The 14490-nt window shown below is 41.4% G+C and overlaps 1 protein-coding gene across 4 annotated transcripts in view; it reads right to left on the bottom strand.

Annotated features, from left to right (window-relative positions):
* Window positions 1–8650, bottom strand: part of FAR1 (fatty acyl-CoA reductase 1) — a 66575-nt gene extending 57925 nt beyond the window's left edge. For 3 of the 4 annotated variants that reach the window (XR_004288956.1, XM_032356391.1, XM_032356390.1), the window contains exon 1: window positions 8525–8650. The gene's annotated coding sequence lies outside the window, so the exon portion shown is untranslated. The remainder of the gene's footprint in view (window positions 1–8524) is intronic. The other variant, XM_032356389.1, reaches the window with a different exon arrangement.
* Window positions 8651–14490: the final 5840 nt, after the last annotated feature.

Genomic DNA, 14490 nt, shown 5'->3' with positions numbered 1-14490 from the left:
TACACAACAAAATAAATTTGAGTTTAATTTTAGCAGTATGTTTTCTGCCCATACACTAAAGAATGGTTTATTTAACTAGAACCCATAGACCCACAATGGGTTCTGAGAGTCTCTTTATCTTTAATATTTTATTTATTTATTTGAGAGAGAGAGAGAGAGAGAGAGCGCGCGCGCACAAGCGGGGGAGGGGCAGAGGGAAAAGGAGAAGTAGACTCTCCACTGAGCAGGGAGCCCAATGCAGTCTCCATTCCAGGACCCTGGGATCATGACTTAAGTCGAAGGCATATGCGTAACAGACTGAGCCACGCAGGCACCCTGGGTTCTTTCAACCTTATTAACCCCCTTAAATTATATGAAAAACAAAGTGTGCAAGTACAGTAATTCCCCCCTAACCTACAGTGGATACATTCCTAGACCCCCAATGGATGCCTGAGACTGCAAATAGTACCAAACCCTATACATACTGATTTTTCCTATATGTACATACCTATGGTAAATTTAATTTATAAATTTGGCATGGTAAGAGATTAATAATAATAATAATAAAATAGAACAATTATAACAATATACTGTAACAAAAGTTATGTGAATGTGGTCTTTCTCCCTCCCAAAGTATCTTAATTATATTGTACTCACCCTTCTTCTGATAATGATGTGAGATGATAAAATGCCTACGAGATGAGATGAAGGAGGGTAAATGATGTAGGAATTGTGACTTACTATTAGTCTACTACAACTTTCTAACATGTCAGAAGAAGGATCACCTACTTCCAGACCCAGGCTGACCATGGGTAACTAAAAACACATAAAGCAAAACTACAAACAAGGAGGGATTCCTGTTTATTTTTCTAAGGAGACAGCACAAAGCTTTGGGGAGATGCTCAAAAGAGATCATGACCCTTGACTAAAAATCTCTGCATTATGGAACATATATTAAGATTTTACTCTCGGGCGCCTGGGTGGCTCAGTGGGTTAAGCCGCTGCCTTCAGCTCAGGTCATGATCTCAGGGTCCTGGGATCGAGTCCCGCATCGGGCTCTCTGCTCAGCAGGGAGCCTGCTTCCCTCTCTCTCTCTCTGCCTGCCTCTCTGTCTACTTGTGATTTCTCTCTGTCAAATAAATAAATAAAATCTTTAAAAAAAAAAAAAAAAAGATTTTACTCTCAATTAATAATTCAAAGTATTTAATACTCCAAAATAATAATATATAATTTTAAGAATTCCTTAAATTCAACAAGGATTTCTCATGTGAGAAAACTTAAGTCAAGCCAACGTTTCTGGAAAGATTTCCATAAAAGACAAGATTGATGTAAACTAGGTATTTCTTTTTTTTTTTTTAAAGATTTTATTTATTTATTTGACAGAGAGAGAGGAGGAAGCAGGCTCCCCGCTGAGCAGAGAGCCCAATGCAGGGCTCGATCCCAGGACTCTGAGATCATGACCCGAGCTGAAGGCAGCGGCTCAACCCACTGAGCCACCCAGGCACCCCTAATCTAGGTATTTCAAAGTAATCTTAAAATTGTCTAACAGTGGGGCGCCTGACTGGCTCAGTGGGTTGGGCCTCTGCCTTCGGCTCAGGTCATGATTCCACGGTCCTGGGATCGAGCCCCACATCGGGCTCTCTGCTCAGCGGGGAGCCTGCTTCCCTCTCTCTCTCTGCCTGCCTCTCTGTCTACTTGTGATCTCTCTCTGTTAAATAAATAAATAAAATCAAAATTTTTTTTAAAAAATTGTCTAACAGTTAACATTTAAACACAACACATACGCACCACCATTAAGATCTCAAAATGATTTATATTTGAAAGCTGGTGGCACACACACAAACATTCTAGACAAAATGGATCCATTAATACATGTGGTACTAAGATATTTAGAAGGCTTTTTAATGAAATGTGCCAAATAATTCACCAGAGACAGTGACAGTCATAAGAAGTGTGTCTTAACTTGTAACACAGAAACTGGCTTTTTTCAAATATTGATTTAAGATCAAAGTATGTCAATAATATGCTGTACGGGTCTAAAAGACAGAGATAACAGATTTAGATAAAACTTTCTATGAAGCTAAAGTTAGATTTTTCTTTTTCTCTCTTTTTTTTTAAGATTTTGATTTATTTATTTGACAGAGAGAGATTACAAGTAGGTAGACAGACAGGCGGGGGGGGGGGGGTGGTGGGCAGGCATCCTGCTGAGCAGAGAGCCTGATGATGCAGGGCTCACTGGATTCCAGGACCGTGAGACCATGACCTGTGTGGAAGGCAGAGGCTTAACCGTGAGCCACCCAGGTGCCCCAGATTTTTCTTTTTTTAAAGATTACTTATTTATTTGACAGAGAGAGAAAAACAGACAGTGACAGAGAGGGAACACAAGCAGGGGGAGTGGGAAAGGGAGAAGCAGGCTTCCCATGAGCAGGGAGCCTGATGCAGGGCTCAATCCCAGGACCCCAGAATCATGACCTGAGCCAAAGGCAGCCGCTTAACAACTGAGCCACCCAGGTGCCCCTCAAGTTAGATTTTTTCTAACTATATGTTTTCTCCATATGATCACCCTCATTGCACCCTTTAATATTCTTTTTCCCCATCTAAATCCTTTCATTCAGAAATAATGTCATCTCTCATTTAAAATACTTTGGTATATAATCTCATGTTGCTATATTGTTTTGGTATATAATCTCATGTTGCTATATTGTTTTATATATGTATATTAAGTATATCCAATTACATTAACCCCATCCAACAGTAGATTATTATATCTAATTTCTCTTGCCTAGCACAGTATAACACATGTCTCAAAAATATTTATTTTTTATTTTTTTTTAAGATTTTATTTATTTATTTGACAGACAAGAGATCACAAGTAGGCAGAGAGGCAGACAGAGAGAGAGAAGAAGGGAAGCAAGCTCCCCGCCGAGCAGAGAGTCCGATGCGGGGCTCGAACCCAGGACCCTGGGATCATGACCTGAGCCGAAGGCAGAGGCTTTAACCCACTGAGCCACCCAGGCGCCCCATCAAAAATATTTAAATGAACGATTTCTACTTCACTTAGCTTAGTGTCTATTGTCACATTCATCATTCTGTATGGTAGTACCTGGTAAAACTGTTTAGCGATTTGCTTCAAAATAAAAAAGGGGCAAGTGGGTGGAAGTAGAGATGAAACAAAATTAACCACAGGTTTGTAATTGCTAAAGTTAGTGATGTCATTTTATGTCAGCAACTTTCCATAATACAAAGTTCAAAGAAGATTCCTTCTCCTACTAGAACAGAGAGAATTTCTCAAAAGACAGGTCCAATAGTCTTCTTCTGTAGAAACCTGCCCCATAGAGAGCAGATAAATTTACTTCACTAAACACATTTCATTATTTAGGCAGGACTACCTTTCAAAGAAACTTTAACAGCTTCTGTATGGTATATTATTTAAATGGTCCTTTTATAAAACTCAAATAAAACATATATTCATTTGTTAACTATTTACTAAGTACCTACTTTCTCAAATATCCTGTCTTAGTAAATGCAGGCTATCAAAAATAAAACATCCTAATACATTGGATCTGATAGTACTCTCAAGCATCCACAGAAAAAAGGCAAGGAGAGAAGGCAAAGACATGAAGACAAAAAAATAGCAGAAAGCTAATAAATACAGTTTTTAAGAAGGATTTAAGGCATCTACATTTTTAAAGAGAGAGCATAGTTTGTTCAAGCTGGACAAGTCTCTAAGTTCCTCTCCCAACTCCATTTTAGAGATGAGAAAACTAAAGCTCAGAGAGGGGAAGTGACTCGCCTCAAGCTACACATCAAGTTACTAGCAAAACCAAAATTAAAACTCAGATCTGCTGATTCACAGTGCAATGTTAATTTTCCACATCAAAGTACTTTCTTCTACACTGTAATATTCACTAACTAAAGAGAATGAGTATTTTATTATTAATATATACTTCAGTTCTATATTATACCACACACACACACACACACACACACACACACAAAATGTAATAGACTAAGTAAAGAAAGGAGCTGGGAAGAAAATGCACACAACAAACTCCTAAGGCACTGTACATGCAGACTATATGCATATACCACACTTCTCAACTCTGAGACACACATTTGACTTTAAGACATAGTAGCCATTTGGGAGTGCCTCTCTACTTACTAGATGGGGTGTTGTCCAAATCATGAATCATTTAATAAAGAGAATTAGATCTTCAAATTAAAAAAAAAAAGACAAAGTACCCATTTCATAAGCATTTTCAAAAAGACACTGTAAATTACATCTTCATTTTAAAACATACTAAAATGTGAAAACATACCCCTCTAAAGGTAATATAATGCACCCTTAAAAGACACATAATAATCACCATCATTTAAGAGCCAGTGTCATAAAGCAAATACACAGAGCAACAGTGCCATCTTCTAAGGTAACAAAGTTACTAAACACCTAAGGCTATGTGGCATTTTTTTAAATTGCAAATATTAATATAAACAACTCTTTCTTGCCTTTTATCTCATATGCATGAATTCTGGCTTAAGCAAGGTTTCAATCTCAGCTCTGTTCTACCTCTCCAACATTTGGAAAGTTACTAATTTCTCTGAGCCTCATTCTCTCATCTCTAAGAGGTTCTCCACCTTGGAGAACTGTATGAGAACTAAATGTAATAATTTATTTAAGGAACATAGTACAGTACCTAGATGAAACATTAAGCTTCCTCCCACAATCCCTATGGGCCAAATTAAACTAAAAATTAGATCCTATTCTTGACTTACAAGATGGCCATCTCCATTTTAGAGACTGAAATTAAACTGTACTGATCCTGAGGCAAATCCTACTAGTTAGCTCTTGAATAATTATTTGATTAGAGAAGCTTATTTCATTGTCTTGAAATTTGTCTCTTTTCTTCTTCAAATTGGGAACTGAAAACAATGACAAATTTTAAGTTAAATTAGTTATATGTAAATTCAGCACTTTCATATTGTCTTACTGAACTGAAACTAAGCCCATTACAAACCCAGTAAGAGAGGAACTACAGAACAAATGTGTAGGAAGAAAGAAGGGTATAAAATCCAAAAGACACAGTTAAAATGACTCAATTAAATGAGAAGTATGCATTTGTTTAACCTTAAATTCATTTTAAACCCTAAAAAAACAACATTCATTAAATTCATTAAAAACCCTAAAAAAACAACGTTCAGAAAAATCAAGACCATATCTCCATGCTTCAAGGTGAGTTAGTAACCTCATCCCTCAGATTAAGCAAATGCCATCTTTCAGTATATACAGTTTCAGGATGTGTCTGGTCATTTCTAAGACAGGAATGTACCTACCCAAGTATCTAATAGGCAGCAATATATACACTGAAATAAGACCATCTTTTCCCCTTCCCCAAACATAATGCAGAGAAGCCCACCCACATATTCCCTATTAGCTCGTTTCAGTAGAATGATTTTCTCCCCAACTAACTATAAAAGTAATGCTTGTTTTATTGAACTTGAAAAATACAAAGTGCATGAGCATTTTTAAAACACCCACGATCTCAGCAGCCAAAGATTAAAATTTTAGAAAGGGACATACCAACTCTTTCCTATGAATTTGACCGCAACTGCCATCATATTTTAACTATGTATAGAGCACTTGCCACTAAACATGAGTAACTATCTGCCTCTACCTTATTATCTTAATTCTGGTTTTTGAGACTAAATTCACACAAGTTTTTTTCCTGACTTAACTCACAGTTTCTTCTCAATCTGTTCTTCCGAGTCTCTCAGCTACGTATTTTGTTGCTAACTACTTCCTCTTTCTTAAAACTATTTCTATTCTAAGTTTTCCAAAACAATATATTCCTCAGTATCTACAAGAGTCTCTCCAGCTCATCTTTTTCTCTTCCTTCACTGGCTCTCTTCTATTAATTCCTGACAACCTCCAAAAAAAAATGGCTCCAACCTGACCTTTGGATTTGCTTGTCCACTTTGAACCTCCAGCATTTAACACAGTGCCTGGCAGAAAGCTTAGGGTCAATTAGTATTTACTGACATTGTCAATCCTGACCTGCCACCTATTAGTTGTGTGACGTTGGGCAAATTAAATCTCTCTGAATCTCAGGTCCCTCATCTATAAAACAGCGATAATCAAAGAAAGATGAGGCTAGAATAGCTCAAAACTGTGTCTGGCACAAAGTGGAACCCAATAAATTTTGCTACTGTTATCAATATAATCTAGTACAGGACTCAAAAATGTTTCTGATTGTTTTATGGTTGAACACCAAATCTACCTCTCAATAACCCAACTTATTGTCAACATATTTTCTTATCACAAATATCAAAAAATATTTTTGTACTCTTTCCCTTACTGTCTCCAATCCATCATTAACTATTCTAATTCTTCTCTCCTAGCCACAAGACAGAACCATTGTTTTTCAACTAAACTACAACCACAGACTCAATTGATCTCCACACTCTTATATCTTCATTCAAATATTCCATCCTCCTTAAAACCATTTTTAATGTGTCATTCTTGTCCAAAGTTGCTGATAGCATGTCCAAACTACTGGAATGTCATCTTCATGTCTTCCAATAACACATACCCAAACTCCTAGTTCTAAAGATGTCTCAAAACTAACCTCTTCCTGGAAACCTTCCCTGATTAACTTCACACCACTTGGATTAGTTGTTCTCTGCTCTGAGTCACCGCAGCACTTGGGTACTGTTATACTAAGGGTAAAATGTGATCAGTGAATAGCAGTGCCAAGAAATTACTTCCATGAAATTATTTCTACCTCCTAGAAAAGAATGGTCCATTAACTACAATGCTTTGTGATCTGGGTAAGGAAATATCCTATACAACATATGCCCTCTTTGGTTTCTGTCTTCGGCACTTTATATTTGTCAAGAAGTGTTTAACTCTTCACAAGCCTTCTGTACTATCGTCAAGCAAAAATTACATCTCGACGCCTATCAGCACCTCCAATTTAAATCCACTGAAAATGTATAGTGGGCCACTTTTGTTTCTACTACTACTTCTCTGTTCTCAACCTCTGCCCACACCCCACAAATAAAAACTTTTTTTTTTTTTTACATCTTTTGCAACGGTCTCCACAAACAGTTCCTCCTTACGCCACACACTCCCAGTCCAGACCCTCTCCTCCTTCCTAAAAACTCCTAAAGATTTAAACAGAGAAGTAACAGCAGTGATAATACACACATTATGTCTTTGATTCCTCTAAGTGAAAAGAACCTTGAACCTATTTAGCTATAACGCTCTTCCCAAGACTAAAAAACTTCCCAACAATAGGATACATAATCAAATTCCACTGCATCAAAGTGGTTGATCTTACAGTAACAGAACTGTACTTCCACGTTAATTTTCACTGTGTTACTCGCAGAGATCTTGCATCATTTTTATGCTATGTCCAACAAAATAGGTGAGACATTCCCCTACAGCGCAGATTTTCTGGACGTACCTTCTGATGCTGCCTTTAAACCAACAGATTCTAATTTTTTTAAGACAAAGAATTAAGGGATTCCTCGTTGCCATCCATGAAAAACAAACAATATCTGCTTTTTGAGAGGGTGTGCGTGCTGCTGTGGCAAAACAATTAGATGAACTAACGGGGTGGAGAAGGGAGACACAGCCAGCCTCAGTAGAGAGAGTTAACTTTGAGGGCTTGGCCCTCGTGAGTAGTGTATGAACCTATGAACCTGGCTGACTGAGTCCTTCCTACCTGGAACACTCGGCTCTCCAGCCTCTCCCAAAAGGAACAGTTATTCTTGCTCACTTAGTCATAAAAGATCCACACCCTTCTGCAGCCGACGGTCAGCAACTTGCACACTTTCTCCTAACTGGTCTCCTAACGCCTTCTAGTCAGCCAGCTTCCAGCCACACCTCATCTAAAATCTTCTCTCAGTCACCTTCCGGGAGTAGGTCCCTCTCACTCCAAATCCACTCGTCCTCATTCGTCCAGGGATCTTAACCTTCAAAACCCTCCCCTCCCTTCACTCCCAGCTGATCGCCCCCTCCACTCCATCAGTGCCTACTTCCCAAAGGCCAGCCACATTCCCCGGCTCCGCACCTTCACCCCGGGCACCCTTTTCTGAGCATCACCCTTTCCCCATCACTTTCTTCTCCCTCAGAAAGACCAGAAATTCTTTCAATCACACGCCCCCTCCGACAGCCGCCCCGGGGCACACGAGCCCGCTCCTCCGTTAAGTACCCCGCCCCACCTTCACCACCTCTCCGCGGCCTCCCCACACCAGGCGGAGTCCCCAAGGCTCCGCGGCTGCAAACCAGGCCCCTCCCTGCGTCCCCGCTCGCCGGCCCGGCACTCCGGAGGGCGGCGGCCCGGGCCCAGCGGCGCACAGACCACCCGGGCAGAGGCAGGCGCCCCCGGGTCCGGGCGGCCCAGGGTGGGGGCGGGGGCGGGGCGGCGGGTGTCGCCTCCGCCTCTGGCGGCCTGCCGCCCCAGCTCCCGCTGCCGCGGCCGGGACCAGGCGAGAAGCGGCCCGCATCCCGGCCTCCCTTCGCCCGGCAGTCGCCGCCTCTCACCGAGACGCAGAGGCTCGGGCCTCGCTTTCCCCCTGGCCGTCCAGCGATGGCTCCGCCGCCGCCGTCGCGCTCTCCTCACTCGCTCCTCCACCACCCCCGACCGGCTGCTGAAGAGCGGACGGGTAGTGGCACGCCCATTGGCTGTGCCACTCGCGTCAGCCTTCCCGACCCGGACCTCGCGATGTGACTGGCTGGCGCGGCGCCTCTTTTCCACGTCCTGTCCTGATTGGCCTGTCTTGTCTCTCGCGCCCCCTTACCGGGAGGAAAGCTCACCCCCTCCTCCTCGCTTCGGCCTCCCACCCTCCCCAACCCCGTTTCCATCGCGGCTGGCTGGGGGCGGGAGCAGGCGCAGGGGTCGGGAGCGGGGAACGCGAACTGCCAATGGGAGCGCCGAGAGAGGGCTGGGAGGCGGGCTTTGCGGCCGGCCGGTCCACGGGGGCAAGTTCAACCAATGGGCGCGCGCCCCACATCCCGGGCTCAGGAGCGCCCGCTTGGCCATTGGGGTTCCGGCGGGTGGCGCCCAGGGCCACACCCGGCTGGCTCGTCGCGCGGGAGGGGTACCCATTGGAAAGGTGGGAGAATGCGGCGAGGCGGCGCGGGCGAGCGCGGGCAGCCATTGTGGCGTGCTCCTGCAGCGCCTACGTGGAGTCCGGCGCTGGGTCGGTGAGAGGGGATCCCGGGCTCTGTACTCCAGGACCGCGGCGGGATGCTTTTTAGGAAGGAAGCCGAGCGTGCGCCTCGTCCACCGCCGCGGACCAGTCGTGCCACAATAATTTCGAACAAAACTTACCGATGGTGACAAAAGTTAGAATAATGGTTACCTCGGGGATGCAAGAAGGGGCACGAGGGAACCTACTGGGAGCTGGAAACGCTCTGTCTCTTGATCTGGTTGGTAACCATCTGTAAAAATTTATCAAGCATACAGTCAAAATTAGTGCACTCAAGGCACTTTAATATATGATATTGAATAGTATCTCAATTTTTAAACTAAAAGGATTGTAAGAATAACTTTGTAATAACATTACTGTAACCTTAGGCTCTGTGAGACTCCCGTGGTACAAACACTCTCACTAGGATTTAGCTACCTGTCATTCAAAAACTGCAAAGCATAGGAAGAAAAAGAAAAGGATTGTGAGAATTGAACCCAGTGAAAGCTCTTGGCACACTGATTAGCGCACAGGGGTTGATACTCAAGGACCAGCTAAGATGATTCAGACCGATTTTTTTTTTTTTTTTTTTTTAGGATTTAGAGCTTGTTTCAGTGCTTGGCCCTCTTAGTGGCACTGCACCCAGTTGGAAACTACAGAAATCTAGTGAGCTGCCTACCTCGTGGCTGACCTAAGTTCTCCTAAGTTCTGAACCCAGGAAACTTTAATTTAAATACCATAGCTTCTAAAAATAATAAAGAAATAAATAAATAATACATATAAATATAATAAAATATAAATGTGATATAATAGCATAAAATAATAATATATAAATAATAAATATGTAGATAAAGATAAATAGAGAGAGATATATAGATATATCATAGCTTCTGCCCTGGCGGAGCGGACAGTCCAGCACCATGCACAGTCATTCCTGCTTGGAATCCAGTCCAATAGCAGAATTCTGAAATCACCAAGGCCAGGTGAAACACTTGTTATTAATGGGTCAGTGGTAACCTTTGCAAAACAAACATAAGAACTCTGCGTCAAATTCTAGCCTGTGAAAGAGCACCAGCAGCAAAAGAATTGACAATTACATAATTCAGGGGCATCTGGGTGGCTCAGTCCCTTAAGCCTTTGACTCAGGTCATGATCCCAGGATCCTGGGATCCAGCCCTGCGTCGGGCTTCCTGCTCAGTGAAGAGCTTGCTTCTCCCTCTCCCTCTGTCTGCCGATTTGCCTACTTGTGCTCTCTGTCAAATAAATAAAATCTTTAAAAAATAAAAAAAATTTCATAAAAATGTAGACTACATGATTCATATTTGTTAATTTAGTCATTAAGTTGTTCAGTTCAGATAAATGCCTTTGTTTAAAGTACTTGTCCTGAACGAGGCATATAACTAGGTAAGAGTATTTTTTCCAAAGAGCTTAAGGTGTAATAGGAAGACAAACATAAATGGATCATTCCAATGTAATTCAGGATGAGGAAATACATATAAAAACAATAATGATTTAAATGCCAGCTATATAATGACCTAAATGCTTAGGTAATTTAGGGGCATATTCTCAGGAGACCAGAACTAAGTAAACCACTGCTGAAATTTATCAGCATGCACAATTAGACATTATTTCTGGAGAATACTTCCATTGCAGATTTTTACATTTTTGTGCAAACATTATTTTTTTCAAATAGTTATATAAAAAATATACTATTACTTAGTTCTTAGGAAACCACATGAAAAAATTAAGTAACTGCTTAATGAGTATGTTATGATTTTCTAAAATAACATTAGGATTGAGAGCATAAAGACATCTCATTTGATTTAAGTCAATGTGTATGTAACATGCACCTCCAGCAGAGACACCTCTCCATAACCCACCGCCCACCCCCTGCCCCCTGCTCCGACTAAGATGGGCTTTCTGGAGGAGGACCTAAAATTAACACAGTGGTTCACTCTCCAAGATGGTACAAACTCATGGGGAAGGCATGTTGTTTTATTGACCAGTGTCCCTCAGTGTACCATCATTCTTTTTTTTTTTTTAAGATCTTATTTATTTATTTGACAGAGAGAGAGAGAGATCACAAGTAGGCAGAGAGGCAGGCAGAGAGAGAGGGGGAAGAAGGCTCCCTGCTGAGCAGAGCCCGATGCGGGGGCTAGATCGCAGGACCCTGAGACCATGACCTGAGCCCAAGGCAGAGGCTTAATCCACTGAGCCACCCAGGCTTAGTGTACCATCATTCTTAAGTGAATTCAAAGAATTACTATATCTACAAAAAGTGAATAATAGTCTCCTTAAAAGGCAATGAAGGATTTTGCCCAGAGTCTAAAAAACCTATACGTAGTAGTGTTGCAATACCAAAGAAAGCATTCATTCAAATGCTTTCTACATCTTGCAGCAAGAGCCCTGAAAATTGGGCTGCATATATTGGAATCAACTGCATTGTAATCAAATATGATGTACCTGCATGTGCTTTTGATCCTTGCTATAGAACACAGTTCTGTAAATGAAGGTAAATTCCACCAAGCAAAAATAATTTGCATCTATTCATAGATAGTTGACAACCTAGAGAAATGCCACATATTTCTAAGAAAACATATATAGGAATAAATACCAGAAATACATAGGCTATACATAATGTTGTTATAGCTATTATGACCCCCTTGGAATTTTGTAACTATTTTAAAAACAAAAAACAAGGTCAAGCATCAATTTTTTTATATAAACACTCCTTCTTCCTGCTCTGAGGAAACGATTATATTAAGGCGCGTGTCATTTTTTAACTTACATGCTTTTCTGCCAATGTCTTACTAAATAAACAGTTTTGTTTTTTTTTTTTACGGTTTTATTTATTTATTTATGGGGTCGGGGGCATAAGCAGGGGAGCAGCAGGCAGAGGGAGAAGCAGCCTTCTGCCTAGCAAGGAGCCTGATGTGGTACTCGATCCCAGGAGCCTGGGATCATGACCTGAACCAAAGGCAGATGCTTAACCAACTGAGCCATGCAGGCATCCCATTATTAAATGGTTCTGATGACATTCTTCACTCTCATCTTCCCAACAACCCTGTGCAAGTATTCATCTATTCATCTGAATTTCATAGATGGGAAAATTGAAGCTCTGTGAGACAAGTAGCTTGCCCAATATCACACAGCTGTTAAGTGACAAAAGTGGGATAGAAATCTAAATCTGTTTGATGGCAAACCTTATAGTCTTTCTACCAAGCCAACATTTGCCATCTCCAAAACAAGATCAAGTCATTTTACCTTCTCCTTAATCATCTTTGTGTCCCCCACAATGAGTAGCATGGAATCTTACATACATCTCTCATGGGCCTCCTAGAATTAGTAATTATTTTTACCATGCTTTATCTTTACAGATTTCATGACAAGGGAGAATGTGAACTATTTAAGAGTAACTCTCTCGCATTAAAAATACTGATGTTGACAAAACTAAAGTTGAACACAACTTCCTTTGTATTTAAGGTGGAGAGCCCATCACAGCCATCTAGAATGCATCAGAGATGCTCACTTGCATAGCCTGGAAAGAGTTTTAGGCCCCTGTTCTCCAGAGAGACAAATTTCTAGTGAGGGCAGTTATTCTCTGCAAATCATTTGGTCATCTCTACCTTGGCCTGTACTCCATTATGACATCCAGAATCTGTCTACTTTAAACATATTTTTAAAGCCTGTTATTAAGGGGGGAGGGACAATTTTACCAGGTTTTCTAACATTTCCACTATTCCTCTATTGCCAGTCTGAACAAGTACACACAGGTCCTTGTAGCTTCATTTCCCCATCTAAAAGGAGGTTGAAACAATGCTAAGTGTTTGTTCTGAGTCTTTCAGAAATCTGTGAGATAAGTTTGGTTTTCACATGGAAGTGAATCATCCCACCCTCAGTTATTCAACAACTTCAATCTAGGTGAAACAAAAATGTAGCTGATATGTTCATGGCCCTTCTAAATCATTCCTGTATCCTACTCTTGACTTTTTGATTCTTGAAGGGCGACAGGATACACCAGCCCCAAACATGCCACTTTGTCATTAGGACTATTTTTGAGTGAAAAGCACTTAAAAAACCACCGATGCCAAAAAAGGGTATTCTAGGGGTGCCTGGGTGGCTCAGTGGGTTAAAGCCTCTGCTTTCGGCTCAGGTCGTGATCTCAGGGTCCTGGGATTGGGCCCCGCATCAGGCTCTCTACTTGGCGGGGAACCTGCTCCCCCCCACCCTCTGCCTGCCTCTCTGCCTACTTGTGATCTCTGTCTGTCAAATAAATAAATAAAATCTTAAAAAAAAAAAAGAGTATTCTAATCTCCCTTGATCTTACTGAAAACAGGAAACAAACACTCCCTTGTGAAAGATGCCCCTCCTGTACCAGGGGAAAAGGAACATTCTTCAATGGGGAATCAAAACCGAGAGAATCCTGTATAAGTAGACCATGTTAAAATAACTCCTATGGCCTTCCCATATAGTCTAGATACTTTTCCATAATTGCCTTTCTTTGTTCAACCTGGTATAAAAGCCTGTAGGTTTTGCCATTTGTTTAGTTCTTCCTTCCGAGAGCTCCTACGTCACATAAAACATAAATTTGTGTGCTTTTCTCATGTTAATCTGTCTTATATCTGTTTAATTCTCAGGACCAGCTGAAAAACCCTGAGAAGATAGAGGTAAAATATTGCCTCCCCTACAATCTCTGGTGACAATGATGGGATGTCACTGACTGTAACATTAAGAGATCCTGGGACATCTGACAAAAAACCAGCAGAAGGTAAGCTCCTTACCATATCAGTATCTTAGACTTCTATTTCTGCCTGGAGACCCAGCCAAAAGGAGAACAGTAAGAGTCTCCCTGTATCCTTTTCTTTTTAAATATAGACTGACAGGAGAAAAACATTTGTCAAAATTAGTTCTTTGAATTGTGACTCTTGTAAATTTGGTTCTGGGTACCAACTGGTATAATCCATAGCCTCCTAGTCTTTGTTTTCCTTATATATCTTTTATGGTGTTTATCGTAAGGGAAAAAAAAAAATCAGAGCATGTTCCTTTCATACTATTTTATGTCTTGAGAGCTTAGCTTTGGATCTCCATCACCCGGAGGGTACAAGTGTTGTCTTGCGTTAAGGGAACCAGACAAACAGGCTGGAAACCCAAGACACAAAAATGACAAGCAGCATTCTCTTTGTCCGACATCACCAGGCCTTGAGGAAGTTTGTCTTAATGAGAGGTCCCAGTCTATGAAGGGCCCTTGTTGTCTCATTGTCTTCATTGTGTTCGTAGTGTTAGGAAACTTTCATCCTGATATCCCCCACCCAGGACCAC

This window comes from Mustela erminea, chromosome 9 (assembly GCF_009829155.1).
Source record: "Mustela erminea isolate mMusErm1 chromosome 9, mMusErm1.Pri, whole genome shotgun sequence".
Lineage (NCBI taxonomy): Eukaryota > Metazoa > Chordata > Mammalia > Carnivora > Mustelidae > Mustela > Mustela erminea.
Note: the sequence above shows the minus strand (reverse complement) of the source record. Positions and strands in the feature narration are given on the sequence as shown.